Source organism: Crotalus tigris, unplaced genomic scaffold, assembly GCF_016545835.1.
Source record: "Crotalus tigris isolate CLP2741 ecotype Arizona unplaced genomic scaffold, ASM1654583v1 scf7180000018541.849907, whole genome shotgun sequence".
Classification (NCBI taxonomy): Eukaryota; Metazoa; Chordata; class Lepidosauria; order Squamata; family Viperidae; genus Crotalus; species Crotalus tigris.
In genome coordinates, this window is record NW_024097065.1 from 63,336 (window position 1) to 91,227 (window position 27,892).

At 35.7% G+C, this 27,892-nt stretch overlaps 1 long non-coding RNA gene across 1 annotated transcript; it reads left to right on the top strand.

Moving 5' to 3' along the window:
- Positions 1-851: 851 nt before the first annotated feature.
- LOC120312776 lies at positions 852-27,821 on the top strand. The gene is made up of 4 exons (XR_005557965.1): positions 852-1,034; positions 14,153-14,541; positions 15,645-15,749; positions 27,035-27,821. It is a non-coding gene; the product is annotated as an uncharacterized LOC120312776 (long non-coding RNA).
- Positions 27,822-27,892: the final 71 nt, after the last annotated feature.

The following is a 27,892-nucleotide window of genomic DNA, read 5'->3' on the forward strand; positions in this document are numbered from 1 at the left end:
AATAAAATATGAAGATTGGATCAGGAATATTATCTTTGCTTAATTTATCCAAAATTCAGTGAAATTAGGAATTTTCTAATACATTACTCTCTTCCCTGTTGGACATGTTCTTTTTTCCTTCTTTGCAATCTTGTTCAATCTTAGAGACTGCCAGCACAAGTCCCTGCAGTTTTCTTGGCAAGGATTTTCAAAAGTAGTTTGCCATTGCCTCTTTCCTAGGACTAAAAAAAAACTATGGCTTGGTCAAAGTCACCAGCTGGTTTCATCCCCAAGGCCACCCTGGAACTCATGATCTTCCAGTTTCTACTCTGATGCCTTAACTACTAGAGCAAAATGGCTCTCCATTCAAAGATGTAGCCAACAGATTTATTACACTATTAAGTGAAAACGTACTGTTATCTTCAAGATTTGTATATGATTTGACCCACGTGTTATTTCCAATGTATTTCAATACTATAGAATAACATTAATATCATATAAAATGTATGATGCACCAAGGATTCCAATCCAGTGGGGGAAGCGTTCTGCCTTATGTGCTTACGTTATCAAAAAAAATGTCACTATTGGTAGTCCTTTAGTTATAACCCTAACTGGGACCAGAATTTCCTTTGCAAAAGCAAAGCAGGTATTAAGCAAAGCATCGTGTGATCTTGCTGCTTAGAGAGAACAGTCCTGGCAGTCCAGATCATCCCTTGCCCTGCACTAACTGCCTCTGCTTCAACTTTCTCCATCCATCTATCTCTCCCACCTTTGCCCTTTTGGCTGCCTGCTATCTATCTCAACTGAGTCTACCATCACTGCCACTCCCAGGTGACCTTTGCCGTCTTCTTTCTTCCACTGCTGATCTGGAATCCAGGCACTGGGCGGGAGCACAGCAGGACCTCTTCTGTTAAAGGGGCCTTGCCAGACCTCTCCAGTGGAAGGACGGTGGAGCCCAGTCCTCCACTACCTGTGTTAGGAGTGATAGCCCCCAGGCCATGGAGTGTACAGTAGGACAGATTGGCAAGGCACAGCAGATTCCATTGTTTGACAAGGTAGGAGATGTGGCAGCCACGATGGCTCCCCAATGAAGGGCGCGACTATGTGGGAAGCGCTATTTTGGATGGTGGTGAAACTGCATGAAAGAGATGAATGGGGGCTTCCTAGAGGCACAATGAATGCTTTGTAGCTCATACTGGAATTGCTGCTAGAGAATTGGCAAGCACCAAGCTTCGAACGCATGATTATGGGATTACTGCAATGGTCGGAACTTCAAGGACTAATCATAACTATCATTTATTCAGTGATATTGTGATATAGAGCCATATGGCGCAGTGGTTAGAATGCAGCATTGCAGGCTAATTCTGACCATAGCCAAGAGTTCGATCCTGGCCGGCTCAAGCCTTCCATCCTTCCTAGTTGGTAAAATGAAAACCCAAATTGTTGGGATCAATATACTGAATCTGTAAGTCACTGATAAGTAGTGTATAAGTCTAAATGCTATTGTTATTGTAACTTTGAATGATTGCTGAAACAATAGGCATAATTCGAGAACTACTTGTGCTTAAGATATTAGTTTATGTCCTTCTGTGAAGGAGATGAGCAATTTCTAAATTTGATAAATAAATAAATAATGTCAATAATTAACATTTCAAGAGGTGTTCAAAATTCATATTAAATTTGTGGGCAAATAATAAAAAGACTATTGTAAAACAGAAAACCAAATGACATTGCATGAAATTGTGAGGAAACAAGGTTAGCCTTCAATGAAGCCACCAGAATTTTCCCTACGTGTAATACGTTTGCAATTAGTTAGTTACTAATTAGATAGAAAACACATTAGATTTAATTTGATTAGAATTTTTTTTTATGAAAATCCTTTTACTGAAAGTATAATAATTAACTTGAACAAAATAGTATAATAATTAACTTGAACAAAATACCAAAATTTGGTATTCTTGCAAATGATATTTGTTTACATCAGGCTTTGTTGTATGATTTAAGTAAATCTAAGCTTATATTAATATATGAAGAATTCTAAAAATTCAGCCTCTTTATTTCAGTTATAAAATAATTTAAATCTGTGTGCTCTCTTTCTCTTTCTCTCTTCAAACACATATGCATGTGTGTATATAGTCAGGTTGACACAATAATGTTTCAGTGTAGAAAAAAAGTACAAGAAATCATCATTTCCTGCTTGAGATACATTTACAAACTTCCCAGAATACAAAGGATGTTCACATTATGTGTTTTTATTCTCTTATGAAGTACAGTAAGAAAGCAGAGTTTATATTTCTGGAATTACATCTATTTGTATTCTTTTTTCCTTCCATTGGCTGAATAAGGTTTACTTTTTAATTTTAGAATAAGCATATGGATTATTTATTCATACATCCCAATGAAGGTCATTGGCTTAAAAAATCTAAAACCTATATAGTTAAATGACATTATTAAATCTTTTCTACCACTTGTCTCATTGCTTTTCTTTTCTTGGGACATTTTGTTCCTCCTTGTACACTCAACAGAAGAGATACTTTGGGTTTCCTGTTTTGTTTTGTTTTTTGCATAGTTCAAAACACACTCATTTTTAATTCTGAGTGGTGATTGGGCGTGAAGACAATATTAATGGCATAACCTATTTTCTAGGTATTCCTTCAGAAATAATTGCTATAAATATTTCTTCAGAACCCTTTTAGACAATTGGGGATCACTATTCATATGGGGAAAGAAATTATGGGAAATATAATCAATATTAATAATATTTATACACAATAAAATACAGGTAATCCTCGACTAATGATCACAATTGAGCACAAAATTTATGTTGCTAAGAGAGACATTTGTTAAGTGAATTTTGCCCCATTTTATGACTTTTCTTGCCAAATTGTTAACTGAATCACTGCAGTTGTTAAGTGAATCTGGTTTTGCTGATCATAAGGTCGCAAAAACTGATTACGTGACTCAAGGATGCTGAAACTGTCATAAATATGAACCAGTTGCCAAGCATCTGAATTCCGATCATGTGACCATGGGGATGCTGCAACAGTCGTAAATGGTCATGAATCACTTTTCTCAGTGTTGTTGTAACTTTGGTCACTAAAGAAATAGTTGTAAGTCAAGGACTCCCTGTAGGCAATTTATATTGCCAAGCTAATTAAGAAATAAGTGCCACATCCATATTCAAAATTCTTGAAAAGAAAGAAACACTTTGATGGCAACAGTCCAGAAACTGAATTGAACAGAGTCAGAAAACACATCAGGCCAATAACAAAAATCCATTCACAAAAAAGGGAGACATTCTGTCATCCCTAAGTGCTACTCCTGCCCTCCCGTTTTCTACTTTCTAAGACCCCTCTTCAACTATCATGTGCCAGATGATAGACCCTTTTCAAGCTTCACTTTTCATAAATAATATTCCCATCTCTGTTTCTACTCTTATACCTGTGTTTTAAATACCGTATGTATAAGTGCATCGTCTTTAAAAAGCATAAGAACGGTTAGCCTATTATAAAATCTTCATCTCCAGAGTAGCAATGTCTTGGCTAATTAGAGTTACCAGAATTTTAGAATTCTCAGATCAAGAGGCAGCAGCACTAATGGCACTTTTAATTAGCCTGCAATATTCCCAGCTTGCTTTTGTAGAGCTGTGAATATTTGGGATACAATGTTTGTATTAAGGCAGAATTCATATCTACATGCCCTCTAATATGTCCCTGATAGAAAAACTTGGAAAATGAAAGTTGAAATGGAGTGGATCAGCCAAGCCATCACAAAGATTTTATACCAAAAAGAATAAATGTAACTCCAAAATATAAAATTGATGAGAGGATTTACCTCTGTAAACCCTATATAAAACTTATGGGTTGTTACATATCAAAGTCTGAGTAAGCAACTTAATGGACAATTCTTGTCATTACTCATACTATCTGGACTTATAATCCATTGATGATGATAGAGTGGGACGGGGTATCTGACTGCTTATTGTTTTTCTAGAGCCCACATACATAATATTTGGCAATCTAGGATCTGTGATTGTGGTCCAGGAAAAGAAGGCTCTCTCTTACTAAGTCTGAATCTCTTGAAATAGTCAATCTTTGAGCAATAGGTTGAAGCTATTATTCAACTACTATTATTAAGCCTGCAATTGTACTTGCAATATCTATAACTGGCCACTTGGGGCAAAAGGTCTTTTAATCTAAAATAAGTAAGGAATTATTTGCTTTTTCTCTTCTGTGTATGAGTTTTCCTGGAAAAGGCAGGAAATTGTTTATTTCTACATTGCCAGAATTGATGGGATTGGAGCTGCAGCAATATTATAAAAGCCAAATAAATTTTAAGAAATAAACAAGAAAGAGAAGGATATTAACCAAAATCATATTTAAATTTCTTTAATTAAATTGGAACTACTGAGTTCCAAAATAAAATTTAGATATCAAAAATGCAGAAATAATCAAGCACAGCAAAACCTAAGGCTAAAAGCTCTAGATGCACTACAGTTTTTTTTTTTAAAAAAATAAATCAATAAAATATTGACTGGATAGTACTGTTTTAAGTCGAAGAAAAAGATACATTGATTGACTCAAAGTGCTTGACCACAAAAAATTTCACGTTAGGGATAATTTGGAATGAGAATGAACATAAAACTGCTAATAATGCATTTTCTTTAAATGTGTTTTCTTGGGATCATACACATGATTGGATTGCATTTTTTTTTAAAAAAAGTAAATGAATACTTTTCTTTTGGGGTGTGTGTGTGTGTGTGTGTGTGTGTGTGTGTGTGTATTACATTTTCTGAATTTTCAACATTTCAACCAAAATATTTGCTATCACTGCACTAGGTTAAAGTTCTAAATTTGGGGTATTTAAACAGTCTAAAATACTATTATAAGAAAGGAGTTAATCGGCTTTCCCTAACAAGGTTTGGTTGGTCTTCTGTTCTCACCAGGTGCATCTGCAGCACAGGTTAAAAATTCAAGATGATGGATGAAAGCGGATAATCCCTTTTTTCATCACAATGATGGCTACCATCGTGATATTCCAGCCCCACTTCCAATGTCCCCGACTTTCATAATTTAAAAAGTGGGGAAAATTGTTTTAATTGTGGATATGGTATACTCAAACTTGTCTTATAGTGCTAAACTGTTGTTATTTCAAAGTTTAGCCTAGAAATGTGGATTTGGGGTGGGGTGGGGATGGACAGGGAGTGTTAGCTTCCATCCGTGTCTTATTAAGCATTATAAAAAGGATTACTGGAATATAGACTCATTCCTTCCTGCAAAATAGGATTTTCATCTCAAGGGACAAGCAGTTCTAAAAATATAATGGTAATGTAGGTTGCTTGATTTAATCAAAAGGATCTGGACTCAATTACTTAATAAATAATAGTCATTTATTTTGCTTTATAATTCCTCTCTTAGCATCCTACTCCCCAGAGTTTGGTAGTTCCCCTGCACTGTAGTCCACTTTCATGGCCAAATATAGCAGCTTGTTATCAAGATTGCTGAAAAGCATCCTGGCACAGCTGTCTCTTCCCAGTACAAAGTTCTGAAACTAGTTGAGCAATCTGAACTAGCCAGTTATTATTTCAATCCCTTTGGTTAATAGACACTTTCGGATTATTTTCTTTGGAAACTTTTGGCTATCTGTTGTAAAATACACTAGTACAGCTAAAACTAAGAAACCCTGTCTTTATGGCCATGTTTGCTAGAGTATACTCAGATCTGAAATATAAAACAACTGGAAGTCATCATCACAAGCCTATAACAATAGTAACAACATGTAGTTTATTTATTATATCAATGAAGATAATATAATTCCATGTATTTATTATACTTCCATTTGAAAATATCAGAAACTTGTTCTCCATATAACTATTATATCATAGGTATGTGTGATAAATTATGCACACTTATTTTTCCATAGTTAGATTTGATGCCTTTGCACTGTTGTACTGAAATTTGAAGTCAAAACTTTGTGGGGGTGTACACATGCATGCATCCATTTGCACATGCATGTTTATTTTGCGGAATGGCTTGGCTATCTTCAGTTGACTTGCTATCCTTAAATATCCCTCTTTCATTCATTCCTGACTAATGTATGCTGTGTTGCTATGGCAATTGTTTCTTTTTCTAACAAAAGGGCCAGCTGAATGTTTCCTGCTGATCCAGAGTCACTCTAGTTTCTTCATTACATTGGTATTGATATAGTATTTAACAATACTTTTAATAGGTTCTAAAAAAATTGAGAAGAAAAAGGATACGATGGAATGTTAGTAATAAATACAGGAAATATATAGTACATTGAAGGCTGACAGGCTGTAGAAGTCTGATTTTTTTTTCCTTTGGTGAGCTTCTAGTCCACTGACCTCTTGACAACTTTTTTATATTTATATAAAGGTAAAGCTTTCCCATGTCCACTTGTGTCCAACTCTAGGGGGTGGTGCTCATCTTCATTTCTTAGCCAAGGGAGCCAGGATTGTCCAAAGACATTTCCATGGTCATGTGGCCAGCATGACTATATGCCAAGGTGCACAGAATGCTGTTACCTTCCCACCGAAAGGTACCTATTTATCTACTTGCATTTGCATGCTTTTGAACTGCTAGGTTGGCAGGAACTGAGGCAAGTACCAGGAGCTCACTTCATCATGCACCTGGATCTCAAAACTGGGCTGTCAACTGCCCAGCCAGCAAGCCCAGCATCTTAATCGCTGAGAGAGAGTGAGAAAGAGAGAGAGAGAGAGAGAGAGAGAGAGAGAGAGAGAGAGAGAGAGAGAGAGAGAGAGAGACTTCATTTTGTGCCTTGTTTTAATAAAATCTTGTTAAACAAAATGCCTTGTTTTAACAACAATAAAAAAGCTAAGTAGGAAACAAAAGACCAGAACACATCCTTTCCAGCAGTCAGCACCCAGATGAGTAGGGATTAACACCAGACAAACAATCAAGCAGAAAACAATAGCTTAATTAAGGAACTATCAAGGAAAAAACCACACTCTGATCAATGCTGGCAGGGCAACCTATTATATATAAACAGGGAGCAAATCCCATACTTACTACTGATGATGATATTACCTTGCCAAATAATCAAATATCTTCAAGCGAACAACCAAACTCAGAGGGTACCAAGACTTAATATTTAAGCATTGTTGACTATGTTTCTAATATTTTGTTGACAAATCTAAGTCCTAATGGATTGAGATGGTAAATAAATCCGTAAATTACATTCCACAAACAAGCAAACAAACATTGTTGGATTGATTAAAAAAAAGCTTGCTATCCAAGCATTCCAGTTTGATATGTTGTCCTAAAAGGGAATGGAACCAGAATTACTGTTTATAAAGAGAACATTTTCTACATATTAAGAATTACGTCTAATAATTGCTCTACATAGAACATTATGGGAGGAATACTAAATGTTTTATGTTTGAGAGGCTGTGAGTGATCCATGGAAGCTCTTCCATATTTCAACTGGAGTTTGAAAAGAGAATATTTAGTGTCTAACCCAGGTGGTACTTTTATATTTGCATTTACACATGAATTAACCAGCGATAGAGCACATCAAAAACCCATGAGGAATTAATATAAACATTATTTATATTTATGACTTTAGCAATAGCAGTATTATATCTTGTTCTTTGGAGATGAATCAAAATTCCACTCAAATACAAACAATGCTATACAATTGTAGAATTATATATGAATTGCATTGTATGGTTTATTTTCTATTTTCCCAGACTAGCCAGTGTAGCCATACCATACCCCCAATATTTCTGAAAGATAACACTTAAGCAAAACTATTTTATCTCTGTGTTGCTGCTTTCAGCCAAGAACACTCACAAATGTTACTAATTTAGAAATAAATAAATAAATAAATACAGAATTGATTGCAAGGAAAATATTAATTGGGGGCAAAGTAAAACCAAGAAGTGTACAAGCTTTTAAGTTTTCCAAAGCTTTTCCACATGTGAAATAGAGTAAATAGTCCTGAACTTTGTATATTCATGGAATATGGCTGAAAGGGGCCATTGATTCCAACTCATTGCTTTATAAAGGCATCCATTTTAAAGCATCAGGAGGGTTGACTATCCCAAGCTCTGCTTGAGCAACTTTGGTGAAAATCAACCCCCCTCCTGAATACTTTTCTGCCTGAGGGGAAAGCCATGAACATTTGGATCAAGTAGCACACTGCTAGCCTAATCTGCCCCTTCAAAACTTTCCTCAACTGAATAAAATTCAGCAAGACCAAGACCAAAACTGAGCTAGAGCATAAATGTTGAAAGACAGAGAACCGCATTTAAATCATCATTTAGAGCAGGGCTTTTCAGCTTTTTCACAAATTGTACCACTTTTAGGACATGACAATATTTGAGTACCACCAGTGCTTAGCAAGGTGTCAAAAACGATGACTAAAATAGAGGGGGGTGGGGATTTTGGGTTTTACTGATTAGATCCATTTATTGTTATAGAAATGGCTACTTTATAATATTATGGAAAGGTAAAAAGTTGAGGTTCAATGTTAATGCTTTCTTCTACTGCAACAGAGGAAGTCTGTTCTTTTTCCTTTCTCCCCCTCACTTCCCCCCCTTTTTTCTCCCCACTGTATCCTACTATTTGCTTTTGTATTTTTGTATTTTATTCTATAATCTAATAAAATGTTACAAACTGTAGAAAAAAGTAAAAAAGTACCGGTTTAATTTCTTTGGTGGCTATTCCTTTGCTGAATCACTTTCCCTTTGCACTGACAAATGTATGATGAATTTATCCATGTTTATTAATATACACCATTACCAGCTAGCTCAGGGGTCTTCAAACATGGCACTTTTAAGACTTGTGGACTTCAACTCCCAGAATTCCTCAGCCATCATGGCTAGTTGAGGAATTCTGGGAGTTGAAGTCCCCAGGTCTTAAAGTTGCTAAGTTTGTAGACCCCTGAGCTAGCTGGTCGGCCCTTCTTCCTCTCTCCCTCTCCTCTTCTTCCTCCCTGCCTTCTGAGCTCTCCTGCCACAGTGTAGTAAGAATACACCCCCCCTACACACCATTCCCTTCCCTGTACCCTTAAAGACACAGGAATCAAGCGCAAAGCAAGAAAGGCTCACAAAAACCTCCCAGAATAAAGAAATACTAAACTCCGGGTTTTTTTTTTTCTTTAAACTGCCTCAGGCGTGTCTCAGTTTAAACAATGTAGCAAACAGGCTCTGGTGATAACCTTAAATTAAGCCTGTTTACCTGAAAAGAAAACTTACTAAAAGCTATAGACAGGCTCAAGATAAGGGGGGTAAAACTAATTACATTTGTTTAAAGGGATTAAACCTACAGGAGGCACTTTAGACTCATTGCTAGACTTTGTGAAACAAACTAAAATATTCCAATAACCAAAGCACACAAACCGAGCCTCTGAATTACAAAACACTGTAAAAATCCTTATGGTAATCCATTCAAGCTGCCAGCTGATCAGGAACCCACTGGCTTACAAAATAAACCCACCTCCTTTCTGACATGCTTGCCTCCCAGCTTTTCATTTCATCAGCGCTGATTACATTCTCCTTGCTGGAGAAAACAAACCAGGGGACCTTTTCTTCCAGCAACAGCTTCTTCTTCTTCCCTGTCTCTTTTTCCTCCCTGCCTGCTGAGCTTTCCTTCCACAGCTTCTTCTCGGTCCCCTTCTCTTTCCCTGTTATTTTTTTTCCCCTTTCCCGCCAAACCACCTCCTTTTATTCCTCTCCTCCCCCCTTTTTCTCCAGTTTACCTCCAGCTCCGCACTGCTTCCAGAAGCGCCAATCAGCTGGAGCCCTGCTGGCACCCCTGAGGCTTCTGCCAAATCCTGACAGTCCTACAGCTCCAGCTGCCCCTCCCTCAGGCTTGGGTCACTTTGGCTCATTCCCCTCCCCCACTACACTTCTCTAGGATGGTTGTGTACCACATGCCATGTGCCAAAGTACCACAGATGGTATATGAAAAGTCCTGATTTAGAGTATAAACAATATATTCCATACTATCCAACTATAGGTATTCTTCATCTGACAAATACAATTGGGATCGGAGCTTCTGCTGAAGTTGTTAAATGAATCATTGTTTGTCAATGTCCAATTTTACAACATTTTACCACAGTCATTAAATAAATCCAATTTCCACCATTAACTTTGCTTGTTAGAAACTGGCGGAGAAGGTTGTAAATGGTGATCATGTGACTCCAGGCTACTGCAACCTTCACAAATACATCTCGGTTGCCAAGTGCCTGAATCGCAATCATGTGACAATTGTCAAGTGTGTTGATTGGTTATAAATCACTTGTTTCAGTGCCATGATAACTTCTAATGGTTGCTAAATGAATGGTGATAAGTCAATTGCAAAAGGCGGCCTTATTAGGAACTGCTTCCATCCTGCGACGATATCTGTAATACCATCAAATATCCACATCTGCCTATCCCAGGTCCTGGGTAAGGACTCGATAGGTAGACAAAATGCCAAATCCAGTCTGAACATCTGGCTGACTGTGCGATGATCAATAATAGTAATAATAAAGTTGGAAGGAACCTTGGAGGTCATCAAGTCCAACCCCCTGCTCAGGCAGGAACCCTACACCATTTCAGACAAATGGCTGTCCAGTCTCTTCTTAAAAACTTCCAGTGTTGGAGCATTCACCGCTTTTGGAGGCAGGTTGTTCCACTGGTTAATTGTTCTAACTATCAGGAAGTTTCTCCTTAGTTCTAAGTTGCTTCTCTCCTTGATCAGTTTCCATCCTTTGCTTCTCGTCCTGCCTTCAGGCACCTTGGAGAATAGCTTGACTCCCTCTTCTTTGTGGCAGCCCCTGAGATATTGGAACACTGCTATCATGTCCCCCCTTGTCCTTCTCTTCGTTAAACTAGACATACCCAATTCCAGCAACCGTTCTTTATATGTTTTAGCCAGTGCAAGACTGTAAACTGAAATATCACAATAGATATTTATCAGTCTCTGCTTGAATGCTTTCAGCAAAGGGAAACTTATCTCCCTCAGAAATTCATTCCACTGTTGCATTTATCCTTAGTGAGTTTTAGTAACGTTTAAGTTAAATCTGATTTTCTGTAATTGAAAATGGTTGTTCTATGTCCTATTATTAGCTTAATAAAGGACAAGTTGTAGCTTTTTTGAGGTATACCTTCAGTTAGCTGAATAATATTATCATATCTCCCTTTATTCTTTTATGCTAGTTGATTGGTTCTAAAAAAATATCCAGTTATACATTTTATTTTTCTCAAGGACCAACACAGCTCTCATTGCTTTGTATATGCCTATTATAAGATGCAGCTCATACATTTAATGTAGGGATATCACTATATTATTTCACATTTTTTTAAAAAGTAAAACTTTAAATACATTTTTCAAATCTAAAGGCAAATGCAAATATATCACCCTCAAAGCTTTCTTATAATGTTCCTTGTTTGGCATGTAATAGATGAATTTGGAAAAAATATTTTTGATGGTAATAAGGATCTTTGTCCTATAGCAAACACTTCCAACATGCAGAAGATTGATCTCTTAAATTGCTGGAGGATGAAACAAAATGTTATTGTTTTATATGCCATTATATTCCACTTGTTTATTTTATTCCTAGTAACAGTTAAGGTGCTAAAGATTTCTTCTATTCATTTTAATCTATTTTCATAGAGTGCTAATCATAATATTAGAAATCTCAAATGGATCCCTGGTTTTCTGGCTTATCACAAAGTTTCTTTTTCATTTTATTATATGTTTTTATCAACAGAAGGTCTTGAAGATTTCATTAAATGTGTGCTGAATTTTCATAGATTTATACTGCTATTCTATCCAGGCACCAAAAGTAAGAACCTTCTTCCTTTGTTCCATAACTGAGTGACATACAGTGAAAGAATTGTTTTTTCTTTTTTTCTTTCAACCAAAACAATTCTTATTTCTTTTGGCAAGCTGGTAAACAACAAGAGATAAACCTGAAGCTAGCAGAAAATTGTGAACACATAAAGCAGAAATGAACTTTATAGTCTGTTTATAACAATGGAAATGAATTCTTGTGATTATGATGTATTTTCATAAACTGCTGTTAAACAATTCTGAAACACTTTATATATGTTATCTCCCAAAGACATTTTGTGTTAGAAATATTCAAATTCCAGCAATGTTAAGTAACATACGTGTGTCTAGAATATCCTGAACTTCCTGATAAATCATTTTTATTTTATAAAAGCATATTTTACAATACTATTCTACTATCCCAATATGTTTTATTATATACTGTAAGTACAACAGTGTGAAATTAATTTTCAAGGTGGATAAGTATATGGTCAAATTAAATGAGTAGTTTGTCAAATTAATTAATATTCCTGATTATTATTCTTGATTGCTAAACAAGAAATGAAATTATTATTATATAAAATGTCTCAAAAACCTCCAGAGTTCCAATTTGATTTCAGATGAGACAAATGCAATATTTTCTTCTTTAACTCAGAATCTAACTTAAATCCAACTTAGTAATCAAGAACAAGTAAAATGTTTGAAAAATAGCTTATATTCCATCATTTAAAATAAAAGAAAGCATTTCAAATTGATATACAGCTGTTTTATATACTTTTATATATTATAAAGTATGTGAAGAAGACTTGGGATATGAATGTGATGAGTGAGTTGGAACTCCCCATTGTATAACATTATTTACAGCACATTATTTATCTCTCCTAACTTTTCCCAACCTGAAAACAAGCATTCTTGAAGGTAGACATAACATTATTTCCACCCTAACCCAACCCTAATCCTAACCTAACCCTAATAGAAGGCAGGTAAATTCCATTGATTGAACATACCTGCCCTCATAGTGCTAGTGAGATAGAAACATCCACATAGTGGTACCCTAAATTTTAGAAAGCCATTTGGACCAATCTTGTGTTATCTGTATTATGCAAACATGTTGGAAGATCATATAAACATTTTGTAAAACTTCTTTTAGATTTGAAACCTCTCGCTCAATCAATAACTAAGTTTTGTATTGTCACAATGGAAATAAGGCAAAGCTAGTAAAGGGATGATTTAACTTTTTTTAATTAACTTTTTTTCTTTAGTTTTATAGTACTATGGTTTGTAGTTATACTGTTAAATGTTTTATATTGTTTTAGGAACTATTTTGTAATGACTTTAGTTTCTTTATAGTTTTAATATTAACTGTAGTCTTATAGATAGTTTTTTAGTATTGTAATATATTGTATTGTACTACTTCCCTCTCCTACTTGAGATGTTTTGGGGCTGGATTGTAGTGTTATTGGTCTCTCTGCTTATTTTGTGCTGCTCATTGACTAAATAAAGATTACTTGAATGTAGTTCCTAATAGATTATGTCTCCCTATATAAACATTTTTTTAAAAAAAACTGCTGAAAATGGTTTTAAAAAAGGTGTATACAAGAAGAAAAAATTATTCTATCAGGGTAACTTGGAGGGTGTGATCTATTGTAAATTCAGTAGTGAACTTTAAAGTATGCATGTTCAGAGGAAGTTAAAAAAGTATTAGAAAATTCTGATTTCAAAAATGTTTTTAAAGAAAAGTTTAGTCTTTTAAAATGGATGAAAAAAAGTATTTTTCCCTTTAAGGTTAAAGAATCTGAAAGAATACAGTGAATTTTGTTAACATAAATGGTAATAGTTTATAAAGATTATTAAGTGCAAATAGAAATACATATTATTTCCACAGCAAGGAGGATAAAGCAGAAATGGTTAAATTGACTGTTTTATTCAAAGAGGAGAATATAATTAATTATGTTTTTTATTTGAATATCACTTCTGGATTTTGTCCTTGTGATGGAAAAAAAAAATGAAACTTTGACTTTCCGATTAAATAGATTTGTTGTTATAGAAATGGCTAGTTATATACTAATGTGTAAAAGTAAAAAGTTGAGGCTGAAATGTTGTTATCTTGTACTGTGCTAAAAAGAGTTGGAAGTCAACACTTTCTTTCTTTCTTCCCATGTACTTCATATTTTCTTTCCCCCTCTCTTTTTCTTCTCTTAATTTTCTATTTTTATTTTGCTTTGTATTTTATATATTTATAAAGCAATAAAAATAATTAAAGGGAGCTCTTTAAAAAAAACCTGCTGAAAATGGAAGTTTGACTTGTATATAATTAAAATTACACTCATATATATTTTCAAGTAAAATGTGTTTCTTGTTCTTTTTTGCAGGTCTCTGATTGATTTATTTTTTATTTTCAACATATTTTGATCGCTATATATTTACATTTTTAACCATCATTTAAAGTGTGCATTTCAGAAGCATGGATTTGGTATGAAATCAGACATCAGCAGAATAAATGGAGAGAATTGTTATAAAATCTACTATCATCCTTAATTAAGTGCCAGGGATTACTCTGATTAATTGAGACAGGTGGTAATTAAGTCAACATACTTCATCCTCTTTTTTAAGAAGATAAATTTGTTGGTGAAACTTATGTTTTTCCTGAAGACTCTTCCTGGCTTGATTGATTACTTTGAAATTGAAAAATGTTTGAGGAAGCATAAAGATCCATTTTCATTCTTTTCCGAGTAGATCAATTGTTTCCTCTGCACTCAAGGTGAGATAGATTTCTCTTAATGATTTTGTCTGGGCTTCACTAGGGTATTTATCTTGAAAAGGAAATAACTTGTAGATAAAATGAAATTCCCCCACTTATAGTAATCACACTGTTGATATTAAAACATTTCTGGGCCTGTAACTGGTGGTCCCCTCAAAACACAACCACCGTAGTAATTATTTCTGTCAACCCTACTTTCAAGCCTGCTTCCTTTAATGTCAAGACTGACAGGTCAATTCAGTATGATTGTGGCTGGATAGAAATCATTTTGGGCAGCCGTTTCAGTTTCTGCCCAGTTACCATGGCAATGCCAGGGTAATAAAGCACGCACAGAACAACAGGCATGCAAAGAGCAACAGCAGCAGAAACATCTTCTGAAAGAGAAGGATATAACCAGTGGTGGGATTCAGCCAGTTTGCACCAGTTCAGCAGAACCGGTAGCTAATTTTTTGTTGCCTAGGCCCAGAATGAATTTCCGGAAGCGGCATCCACACAGAGAACCGGTTATTCACATATTTGAATCCCACCACTGGATATAACTTTTATTGTTTGAAGAAGGTTAGAACTCCTAATGTGATAACTTACTTCATTCATAAGATTTGTTTTTCTATTGTTTATATTTTGGTTTCCTTTTACTTGACAATGGCTAACAAGTAACTACTAAGAGAAGGCCAATGTGTCATGCTGCCTGAAATTGCAGAAAAAGGGTAGTGTAATGTAATGTCATATCAAGTCTAGTTTAACAAAAAGAAGGATGAGAGGGGACATGATAGCAGTGTTCCAATATCTCAGGGGTTGCCACAAAGAAGAGGGGGTCAAGCTATTTTACAAAGCGCCTGAAGGCAGGACAAGAAGCAACGGGTGGAAACTAACCAAAGAGAGAAGCAACCTAGAACTAAGGAGAAACTTCCTGACAGTTAGAACAATTAACCAGTAGAACAACCTGCCTCCAGAAGCAGTGAATGCTCAAACACTGGAAGTTTTTAAGAAGAAACTGGACTGCCATTTGTCTGAAATGGTTTAGGGTTTCCTGCCTGAGCAGGGGGTTGGACTAGATGACCTCCAAGGTCCCTTCCAACTTTATCATTATTATTATTATTAAGTTTCAGAACTGTCCCATTACAAAATCCAGAGAAGACCTCTATGCTTCTTCTGAGTCTGAAGAAAAGATGGGACCATGATATAAAGATGCTTGTGGTAGTGACATGGTAAGTGCAGTAATGAATAATTTACAGTACATGGTCTGCATGTGGCAACTGGAAGGATTTTGTATAGCCCGAAAATTGCTAATAGTGTACTCTCCTCTCTGTGTGTGTCTCTGTGTCTCTCCATCTCTCTCTCCGTCTCTCTCTCTCTCTCTCTCTCTCTCTCTCTCTCTCTCTCTCTCTCTCTCTCTCTCTCATCATCATCATCATCATCATCATCATCATGTACCTTGCAATATGGGTTAGATTGGTTTAATGACGGCACCTAACTATTGTGATCATTTAAAAACCCCAAACAAATCAAAAAAATATGTACTGTTCACATGTCATAGCAATCCTTGCCACACAAATATACTCATCTATGTTTGGGGGGGGGGGAGAATCAAGAAGCCCTGAAACAGATTTGAGAGACTTCCAGTTGGTACAAGTATATGAGAGGAAGCCCACTCACAGTGAGGTTGAAATGTTTATATTTGCTCCTCAGACATCTAATTTTCTCCTTAGATGGCTTTAGATAAGACTCCCTCTCCAACGATATTGCCAGCTTTGAAAAATAATGGTAAGGATTCCTGATTCATAAAGAAAAATATGCTGTTAGACAACATGAATGGATGGTTGGGGAGAGATGAAAAAGTGATTGGGCCATTCAGAGACCCCTTTGTAATTGAGAATGGTGATAGCTGTGGGAGTATCAATTCAGAAAGAAGCCTTTTTTGAATAAGTGGTTTAAGCATATATCTATTCATGCGTACATATGGCAAAGGAATGAATATAAATCCGAAAGCCTGATTGATTGGCTATTTATGATGAAAACAGTATTAGTGAAGAATATAATGTTTTGAATTAGAACAGGCCATTTTTTAATAGTTTCAGGTGTGAATATTGAAAAAAAATTAACATAAAAGGAAGGAAGGAAAAGAAGATAGATTAAAAGTAATTGACTGTGAGAAAATATGAGTGGGATATGAGAAAAGTATTAGAACATGTTACCGCTTAACAACATGAATTAAAAATAGAAATAGAATGTGGAATATGCTTTCAATGGAATAAAAACAGTAATATTACAAAATGCTGCAGAAGTGTGGTGCTATAGTAATGGGAAATATGAATAATAATAATAATAATAATAATAATAATAATAATAATAATAATAATAATAATAATAATAAGACATTGATAGACTTTATCTACCAAGGCAAATAGGTGGGCGTGGAATGCTACAAGTACATCAGATGGTTGAAGAAGAAAAAATGGCTTTGGAAGAATATCTGAAGAACAATGATGGAGATGCACTGAAATTAGTATATCAGGAAGGCTTACTAACTACTGGAGAGACCAAACTGGCCTACAAGAAAGACCAAATGAAGAACAGAATAGAGGCATGGGAAGACAAAGCACTACATTGCCAATACATGAAAAAAATAGCTGGGAAAGCAGATAATAATAAAACCTGGCAATGGCTAAGAGCAGGAAATTGAAGAAAGAGACCGAGGGACTAATTCTGGCTGCACAAGACAAGCCTTAAGGACAAATGCATACAAAGTCAAAATTGAGAAGACAGCAACAGACAGTAAGTGCCGCCTATGCAAAGAAGCTGAAGAAACAGTGGACCACTTGGTAAGCTGTTGCAAGAAGATTGCACAAATTGATTACAAGCAGCGGCATGACAAAGTAGCAACAATGGTGCATTGGAAGATCTGCAAAAAATATCATTTGCCTGTAAGCACAAACTGGTGGGATCATAAAATAGAGAAAGTCATAGAAAATGATAAAATTAAACTGCTCTGGGACTTCAGAATTCAAACAGACAAGCACCTGCAACATAATACCCCAGACTTAACAATTGTCGATAAGAAAGACAAAAAAGTCTGGATAGTGGATGTGGCAGTGCCTGGAGACAGCAGAATAGACGAGAAAGAACTGGAGAAGATAACAAATACAAAGACCTACAAATAGAAATAGAAAGACTGTGGCAAAAGCAAGCAAGGGTAGTACCAATAGTAATAGGCTCCTTGGGTGCAATCCCAAAACAACTGGAGCACCACTTGAACACCATTGGCATTGACAAATTCGCTATTAGTCAATTGCAAAAGGCAGCCTTATTATGAACTGCTTCCATCCTGCGACGATATCTGTAATACCATCAAACATCCACATCTGCCTATCCCAGGTCCTGGGTAAGGACTCGATAGGTAGACAAAATGCCAAATCCAGTCTGAACATCTGGCTGACTGTGCGATGATCGATAATAATAATAATAATTCAAACAGACAGACAAGCACCTGCAACATAACACCCCAGACTTAACAATTGTCAATAAGAAAGACAAAAAAGTCTGAATAGTGGACGTGGCAGTGCCTGGAGACAGCAGAATAGAAGAGAAAGAACTGGAGAAGATAACAAAATACAAAGTCCTACAAATAGAAATAGAAAGACTGTGGCAAAAGCAAGCAAGGGTAGTACCAATAGCAATAGGCTCCTTGGGTGCAATCCCAAAACAACTGGAGCACCACTTGAACACCATTGGCATTGACAAGTTCGCTATTAGTCAATTGCAAAAGGCAGCCTTATTAGGAACTGATTCCATCCTGCGACAATATCTGTAATACCATCAAACATCCACATCTGCCTATCCCAGGTCCCGGGTAAGGATAGGTAGACAAAATGCCAAATCCAGTCTGAACATCTGGCTGACTGTGCGATGATCAATAATAATAATAATAATAATAATAAGTTGGAAGGGACCTTGGAGGTCATCGAGTCCAACCCTCTGCTCAGGCAGGAACCCTACACCATTAGCTCAGACCTTTCCTTTCCTATCTGGAGTCCCCACGGCTTCCCAATATTGGGAAAGAATTTTGATGGCATAGCTTGATCAACCAGAGATGGGGAGAGAAAATTAAGTCTCATTAGTGTCCTGATGATACCTCACCTCATGCCCATTGGTTTCATACAGATGTTTAACAGGGATGGGAAGAAGGTAAAACCTTAAGGAAACCCTCAAAGCAGGGTTCTAAGGCTCAGTCTCCTCTTTCCCCTGATCAATATTGCCCTGAATTCATCGTGGAATATTGCTTAACTAAAGTAAATAAATTGAATTCTATAATATTATTCTACCCATCATACAGATTTTGCAAAATTCATAAATATGCAAATGAAAGGGAGGGTTCACAAATATTTGGTCACAGTTAAACTTATAGAAAGATTTTCTTTTCATCATGTGCATGTTGTATGGGAAATGTATACATTGTCAGCCAACTTGAAGTTTTTCTAAAAGAAAAAAAGAAAAACAAAGAGGACACAAGTTTGCTCTGGGGATTGGCATTTTTATGTCAAGAATTCCCTTGCCTATAAAGTGTGCTTGCATTGTGAGAACATAAAGAAAAGGAATCAGATCTCTGCAGCTTTTGACAATCTATTTTAATTTTATTTACTAACTACTCAAGGACAATTGGTAAAGAAAATAATAATATAGCAGGACAATAAATTTGGTAGATTTGTTCCATTAAGCTCATTACCCTTTTTCACTTTTCTTCCGTCATGGAAAGTAAGGTAGTCTTTCATTTATGCAGCAACCAGAGTTGCTGAGATGTATTTAACTTTAGCAAAACTGCAGCAGCATCCAACTTCAACCACCTAAATAGTAGGGAAGCAGAGTGTAAAGGGGATATTATAACCCATGTTTTGAAGGTCAGATATTTAAGATTTGGTCTTTGAGTAGATCTGGAAATAGAACCCTTTCTATAATCCTAAAGAGAGGGCCACTTGATACCTGCAGTTATCTGGAAATTCAGCTCCATTCAGCCTCAGTTATAATACCCAGTTTCAAGGGAAAAAATGCCAATGAACTTAATTCAAAGTAACTCAACAGGATCATATTGTCAGTGTAGACAATACTGATTATGTGGACAAACTCCAAAATTCCCCAGCCAGCATGTTGGGGAACACAGATTCTAGTCCATCCTTCTGTCCAATGTGGGAATTCCTACCCAACACCTATTTAACCAGCTCCAAGTAAAGAGAACACACTCAAGCACCCTGGACAGCTGTAATCATTACAGCATTTTCCTGCTCACAAACTGACATATATTTTCTTGTAATATAAATCCACTGTTTCGTGTCCAGTCCTGAAACAATTGTGTCCTGTTTTCTACATGACTTCTTCATATACTTGGAAAGCTAGCAGATCTCCCTGCAGTGCTTCAAATATTCGTCAGATGTTTTTCTTTCCAGTCCCATTATTATTTTGGTTGCACTGTCCTGAACTTGCTCTTATCAGTGTCCTTCCTAAAATGCAGTGCCCAGAATTGCATTGAATTGCATTCAATATTCAGTGGTCTGACCACAGAATAGACAACAAGAACTCATCTAGATCTTGATACTATACTTTTATTGATGCAGACTATGTCCACTATTGTCCCCTTCCAACTATAGTTATGCCTTTGATCTTTTCTACTCAAAATTACCGTTTTATATTCATTCTGCCTGAACTTTTTCTTGCTATTTGGCTTGTCAATACTGTTTAGAATTTTGATACTGTCTGTTGATTCTTTTTAGAGACTTTTTAATAGAGACTGTAGCTCTGTATTACATAATACTTGAGACACTGAACTCTCCCAGTCTTTGATGTTCCTCATTCCTCTCCTAAGAGGTTCTATCTGCTGCAATGTGTTTTGGACATGTAGTGGATTCATAAACATGTTGAACAACAGAGGACCTAGAATGGAGTTGTGCAATACGCTATTTGAAACTTCCTCCAATTTGACATGGATCTACTGACATATAGCTATTGGGTATGATTGTTCAACATACTTTGTATCTACCTAATGAAAGCATAGTCCAGATCATCTTGTCTTCTAATATCTCAAAGTTGAATGCTTTGCCAATGTTAAGTAATACTATGTCTACTGTATTACTGTGATTAGTTAAACTCAATCAGATTGGTTTGGCATGGCTTATTCTTGTCAAACCATACTGGCTTTTACCAAGCAGTGTGTTCATTTCTAAATGTTCACAAATAAATTGCATTTAACAGTTCCAGAATTGTATCTGGTGTTGGGATTAAGCTGCCTAGTCTATACTTGGTGAGTTCACTGTCATTACACTCATCTTCCATGATTTCTCAAAGAAATTTGAATGTGTCTCCAAGAAAAGCTAATCCTTAACTATTTCTTTCCTTGTGATAATTTGCCACTCCTTTTTATAAAAAGCAGATCCATTCAAATATAGTTCATCTTTCAACAGAATATTGAAGCAAGCACGAGTTGTGGGGCTCCATCTTCTCCCCCTCACTTATTACTACCCTATAATTTTTTTGTAGTAGTGGGTCTGGTCTTTATTTTTTACTCTGGCCACATGAATGAAACTCATGATATCTACCATCTGGCATCAGTATTAAGCTTTGCAAGAAATAGAAAAATGCTGCTATCAAGAGAAAACATACAACTGGCCTCTGCCCTCCAAAATGATGCATCAGAGCTTCACATATAGAAACAAGTTCTTACTGACTTCAGAACCACAAATATAGTCAAGGAAGGCACTTTTAATAAAAAAATGGGTTCACTATGGGTTATTAGATATTGTGGCATCTTTCCAAATGTGTGAATACAAACGTCTGTGGAGATCCTCACTGATCCAGATCATGATTGTCCCAAAGATGCTTTTTCAAGAGGCAACTAGATTTTCTTTGTTTTCCTTTGAAGACGTTTCGCTTCTCATCCAGGAAGTTTCTTCAGTTCATCCAATTTTCTTTCTACAAAGAAAATTAAAAAGCAAAATAAAGGATGAACAACTTACTTTAGGCAATAGGATTAGACCTTTGCTTGCAATAAATGATTGGATAGTGCAGAATCATACTGTGGAAGCTGAATTATGTGTATGGGTACCTGCTTTTCTCTTAGTTTGGAGAAACAAGGAAAAAATTTATATGAAGTCTTCCTCAGAAACCCGATATTGCTTGCCTTCACCAACAACAGTTCTTTAAAGATTCAGACAAAGTTCTTTTGTCACCTGATTCTCTTGATAAGACATGAAAATTCCTTAATAAGATTATGTATTACATAGAGTTATAAAGGAATTCTAAAGCTGGGAATATCTAAATAAATGCCAGTGATATATTCTGACTAGGTTCTTCTTAAGGAAGGTGAAGAAATGGTGAAGAGAGATTTATGCCCAAAGAAATCTTGTATTTAGGGCTCATTAAATAGATATGGGCAGCTTTGCCAAATCAAATTTTTTAAGAAGCAAATTTACTTTGGGGCCAGTTCCAACATGCACAGACAAAATGAATGTTAATGTTCAGATCATGAAGAATTACTCATGCCATTCTCTTTAATTATACAGCCAGCCAGAAACACAGTGTCACGTCCATTTTCCATGTGTTCTGTCCTTCCAGATGCTGCATTAGACAGTCATCAAATAATATCTCCAGACACCCAGTTTCTTTTGTCTCCAACTTATTTTTTTTTTAATTTGGCAGCCAATTTATCCACAGCATGTTATTGATGTCTCTTAATCTGAATTTGGTTAGTAATTTGAGTGCCAGACACAAAATGAAAAAAATGAATAGTAGTCATATTGGATGACATTAACTTGCAAGTCTGTGTTTTTTCTCTTATCGTTTAAATTAACAGAGGTACTGGCTATCTATCAATATTTATTATTAATTCAGGATATACACTACTAAAAGGGTTGTCTTATACTAGAGAACAAAATGGAACTTCATATGCACTTATTTATGAGATTGTTATGAACCTATTACTTGAAAGTTTGAACTTAACCTCAAATGCCCTATCAGAAAATCAGAATAACTAATCCTTTTTTATTGTAAAGGTATGCAACCAATTTTTAATTTAGGCATTTGTAAAGCTGGCGAAGATTTAAGGAACTTCTTTTACAAAATTATACTTATTCATTTAATTTAAAACATGTAAACCAAAATTTCAAAATTATTTACATTAAGTTAAAAGAAATAAGTCAGCAAAAAATCTGTTGACTAGAAACTGCCCCCAAATTATCTAATCCAAAATCAGAAGCTTCCATTCATTAATCCACATTCCTATTATGCAATGCTCTTATCTTTGGATATAATAAATATCATGGCTGTTTATTTGCTATAGTTTAATACAATGCCAGTTACAGATTCTATGTGAATAAAACAAACCATTATTCCCATCAACTATCAAGCACAGGATGCCAGGAGCCAAGATAGAGTTCAAAAGTACTGGGGAGTTTATTCCAGCAGACTCTGACTACTAATGGTCAAGGCAAATTGGTGGCAGATAAAAGTCAATGAACTTCAACGGAGGCTGAATTTAGGTCTCTTTTGGGAGTGTAGGGACTCCAAATGGTGCATTTGACCCTGTCCTGACTAGTCATCCTCTACATCAACTATCATGTTCTTTCTAGTCCAATCCTAAATCAACAAATCTATGATGGAATGTAGTAGGCTGTATTCCCAGAAGAGAGGGGGGTGCATTCCAGAGGAATAAGACAGAGATCAGTCCAGATATTTTGTGTGAGAAAAAGAGGGTGAAAACAGCCCCTCTGTAATAGTTTTCAGAGTATTTGCTTGATGAAGACAGTAGAATGCTTCAGTTTGGCAAGATTCTGTCTAGAAGTATGGAACAAGATTCTGTCTAGAAGTATGGAACTGCTTGGAACAATCATCAAGTCTTTCCTGGTTTTAAGGCCAGACAAAACCACTAAATTCAGACCAGAATATGTGCCAGAAATATGCCACAAACTAGCATGAATGGTGTTTTAATCAAGTTGGCTACATTTTATTGTACTTATTATACATGTTATTCTGGTTTTATAGTTCTCATTCCCAAACTAAGCTGTTTCTTGATGCAGTCTCCATGAAATGATGAGTGGAAAATTATGTGAAATAACCAACAAAATTCTTAAATTGAGCATGCTTTTAACAATACAACCATCTGTATGGCACTGAGCTTATTGGCTTCACAATTGATGACAGATTAGCTTCTCCTGTGAAGGTAGTTGATCCTGAAACATATTTAATGTACCATCTTTCGCTTGTTATCTTTGGTTCTTCTGTGCCTTCAATTCTCAGAAGATATCCTCATCTCTTGCTATTTGAAATGTGAAGGAAATGTTTTTATTATTCTGTCTTATCTAGGATGCAGCAGACATTGGAATATGAATAGATTGCTTACAATTAATTAATTGAAGTTGTTACTTATAAAGGAAAAATGTCTTCTTATAAACTGACCATCGATAAAAACTTTTTCCTGGCTAATTGAGATAACAGCCCGGTATTCCAATTTATCAGCATAAATGAGAATAAGTGATGCATATGACAGAATAAAGGAGACAACACTGAACCATGAAACAAAACTATCTGTATTTAAGGGATATTTTTGGTTTTCAATTTGTAAGTAGACTTTAAAATATTTGGTATGGGTGAAATTTTCCCCCAGCTAGATAATTTTTTGATTATATCTATAAACTCTGATCTTACCCACTGCCCTAGTATTTCCTGGGAAAAATCCCATCCTAGTATTAACTCAACTTGATACTGTTTAACTTCTTGATGCAGGGAAGGTTGGCCAAGGGCTGTACTTATTGATATATCAATTTAGTAAACTTATTCCATCATATTTAACTATATAGGTTTAATATGTTGGAACTTTAGCCTTATTTCAAAATCATTTTATGACTGAATAACACAAATCTTTATGTTATTATTAGGTCATATTATAGTGGAACTGTATTAAATATATTACTGATCAGACTAGAAGGGACAAGGGTACACTGATCTTATGCAATATTAAGAGACAGAATTTGGTTGAAACCATTATGCAATGCTGGTGACTATTTTAATATTTTCTGTAGTCTGGTAGGAAATGAGAGATCGCTCAGGGATCTAGGAAAATGGCCCCAAGTACACCAATGGGAGAAAGAATGAATTTCCCCCTTTGCATTAGGAAATTTGCACATAATGAAATAATCTCCTTCAGACCCACAGTGATGTCAGACATACTGTAAAATCCTTTTGTTTCTGGTGCAAAAGTATCTCTAAAGTTATTGACTTCTTTTTCATCTCCAGTAGTGAACACATGATCTGAATGAAACCATCTTTTGTTCTATAAGCCTATGGATTCTACATCAGTTAGAAAGTAGCTCTAGACAGCCACAGTCCTATGCTTACTGCTAAATTTAAAACAGTTTCTTATTTTCAGCTTGGCTGCAATAATATTTGTATTAAAAAACTGTGGCTCTCTAGAGTTCATATGTCATGAATTCATGGAAGCACTACACAATTTTGTTTAATTGATTTTATGCCTAAAATAAATGTATAATAATTAAATCTGCATTGTAGGTTCTTTTGGACGGGATAGCGGGCCTCAGAATTAAATATGATGCAATGCTAGTTTTGTTTCAGTACTGAAGTTTTCAGTAAGATTAATATAGATTCACCAATATTGTTATCCTTTCTCTTGATATTTAACAATCTCGTACATCCTAAATGGTTTGCTTTTTGGTTTTTGATTTTGTTTTGTTAGAAAAAAAAGGCCCTGTGCTTCTTGGTTATTGGGCAACTTCTAAATAGTAGCTTTTGATTACTTCCTGATATATAGTATTTATTTATCACTTTAACATGATTTTGTGTTTGGAAAGATACCCCATATTATTCTTGTTGGTTCTTTACCTAGGAAAGGCTCACACTATGTGTTCATTGGTTGTTCAGATTGTTCAGAGAAAATCATTACCTTTAGGACTCCCTTGCCACCTTGTGGTTTATGATTGCAATTTCTAGAATATTCTGAAACAACCCTCTTATATTTTTGTCACATATATTACCTATTTCATAGCCTAGTGTCTGCCACAATGTATTCGTGGATGGTCTTGCTTTGTATTGTTTCTTTTTTGTCCAGAATCTTTGTCAGCATCTTTCCAGAAGGTTTTGATCTTCAAAACTGTTTCTTTCTAATGTCTCTTGGTTCTTGTTTATCATTCTTGTCTTTGTGAACTCTCAAGAGTTCCTCAGAATTGCTCTGGTCTTGCATCACACTGTTTCAAACTATTCATTTGCCAATATAATATCCTGAATTGGTCATTCACAGTATACAGAGTTTTAAATTCCCAGCAAGTTATTCCTTTTGCAGAAACTAAACCCTGTCTTTGGAGTTGTCTTTGGGCTTCAAGATTTTCAAGAAGAAGATTACTTGATGTCTGTTTACTTCTCCCTATATAGGAACTTCTGAGACTTTTTTGTATACAACCAGACAAAGCACACACAACATGAAAAATACTTTCTCTGTGTGTGTGCCTGTCTCTCTCTCTCTCTCTCTCTCTCTCTCTCTCTCTCTCTCTCCCTCTCTCTCTCTGTGTGTTTTGTGTGTGTGAAAATTATTTTATTTCCCTTTTACAGTGCAGTATCTGTGGCAGCTCACAGATAAGCAATCATTCTTGTTCCTTGTTCTCAGTGTTTGAGATCTGAAAATGGTGGTGGTTATATTCAAACTGTTTTTTGAAGAATTAGTATTGAAAATATCCCAAAACAACCCTGAAAGTCAGTTGAGAATATTTCTGATGAATGCCTTTGGTCTTCATACCTGAATAAAAAGCCTGTAATTACCGTGTTACCTATTTTCACTTAGAAAAACTGTTGATTTATATTCATTTTCTTTGGATCATTTTAAAAATATGAATGTGAATAGCAAAGAGGATGGAATTTTCCTAGCAAATACTTTTTAATAATAGCTTTCAAACTGTGAAAGACAGCAAGTTTTAAAAAATGACACAATGACACCATCCGGTGGTATCTCTTGGTACTACAGATCTCACACACAATTGTGGTATTGTTTTGAATACACGGAAATGGCAGAATAGAAAGCAAGATTTGCAACATAAAAACCTTGGATATGAGGTTAAATAGAATGTCCACAAGGAAAAAAATAAAGTAAGAAGTGCATCTTTTATAGACACTTTTCCATTTTACTGTGGATATATAATTATAAAATAGTTGGCAGTTTGGGAACAAAATTCACCAAGATCAATGTCAATATCATATCTGGGTTATAAAAATCGAAATGATAACTAGGCTGAATCAAAGAATTTTATAACCTAGATGTGATGGCCCCAGTATCAAATCAGTGTTAATCATTTGCTTTTTAGCATGATACAAAAATTACAATGACCTAGAATCATATTTAGGTCAGTGTCTAAGCTTTTCCACAGAAGCCAGCAAACATCTTACAGTAATATTTCTTCTTTCATGCAAACTTCCTGTCAACTTCCTTGTCTTTTAATATTTTGTTTAGATTGTGGAGAACGCAAAGGGCAGAAACCTTGCCAGCCTTATCATCTGCTTTCTGAAACAAGGAACCAGGCCTAATTGTATAACTCCATAGTCAAAAGAAGAAAGATCTGACTTTCTGAAATATCATTTTAAGACAGGCCCATTTCTACAAGTGAGAAAATAATGGGTCACGGGCAGCTTTGTAATCATGACATGTCGTGACATATCGTGACTTTTTTTGCATTGCTGGAGCTGGGTGGGTGCAGCCTGCGTATGATGCAACTGCCAGCGGGCCAGCAGTTTGACACTCTTGCTCTATGGGGATGTTTTTTTTAAAAAAGGTAAAGAAAACAAAATCCCAACCTTATATCTGATTCCTTAGAAATAAATCTCACTGAGTTCAGTGGAATATATAGCCCTGTATGTGTCCATAAAACTGCTGTGTTTTAAAACAGGGGTCCCCAACTCTGACTTGGGGTCTTGAGCCTTTCAGAACCCAGCTGCAGAAGGGGTGGGTGAGCTTGCCCACGCGTGCATCCCCACTTGTGCTAGTGGTAGGCAAGCACATGTAAATGGAGCTGCACAGATGGGCGTGCTTGCCTGCTACTCACACAGAACTAGTCCCTCTGCCTCCGCCTGGTTGGCAAAGACAAAAAGGTTAGGGAACTCAGTTTTAAGATATACGGGTAATCCTTGATTTACAAGTTTGTTTAGTGACCATTCAACGCCATTGAAAAAAGTGACCATTTTTCACACTTATGACCTTTGAAGCATCCCCATAGTCACATGATCAAAATTCCCATGCTTGGCAATTGGCTCATATTTACAACAGTTGCAGTGTCCTGGGGTCCTGGGGTCACCTTTTGTGAACAAAGTCAAT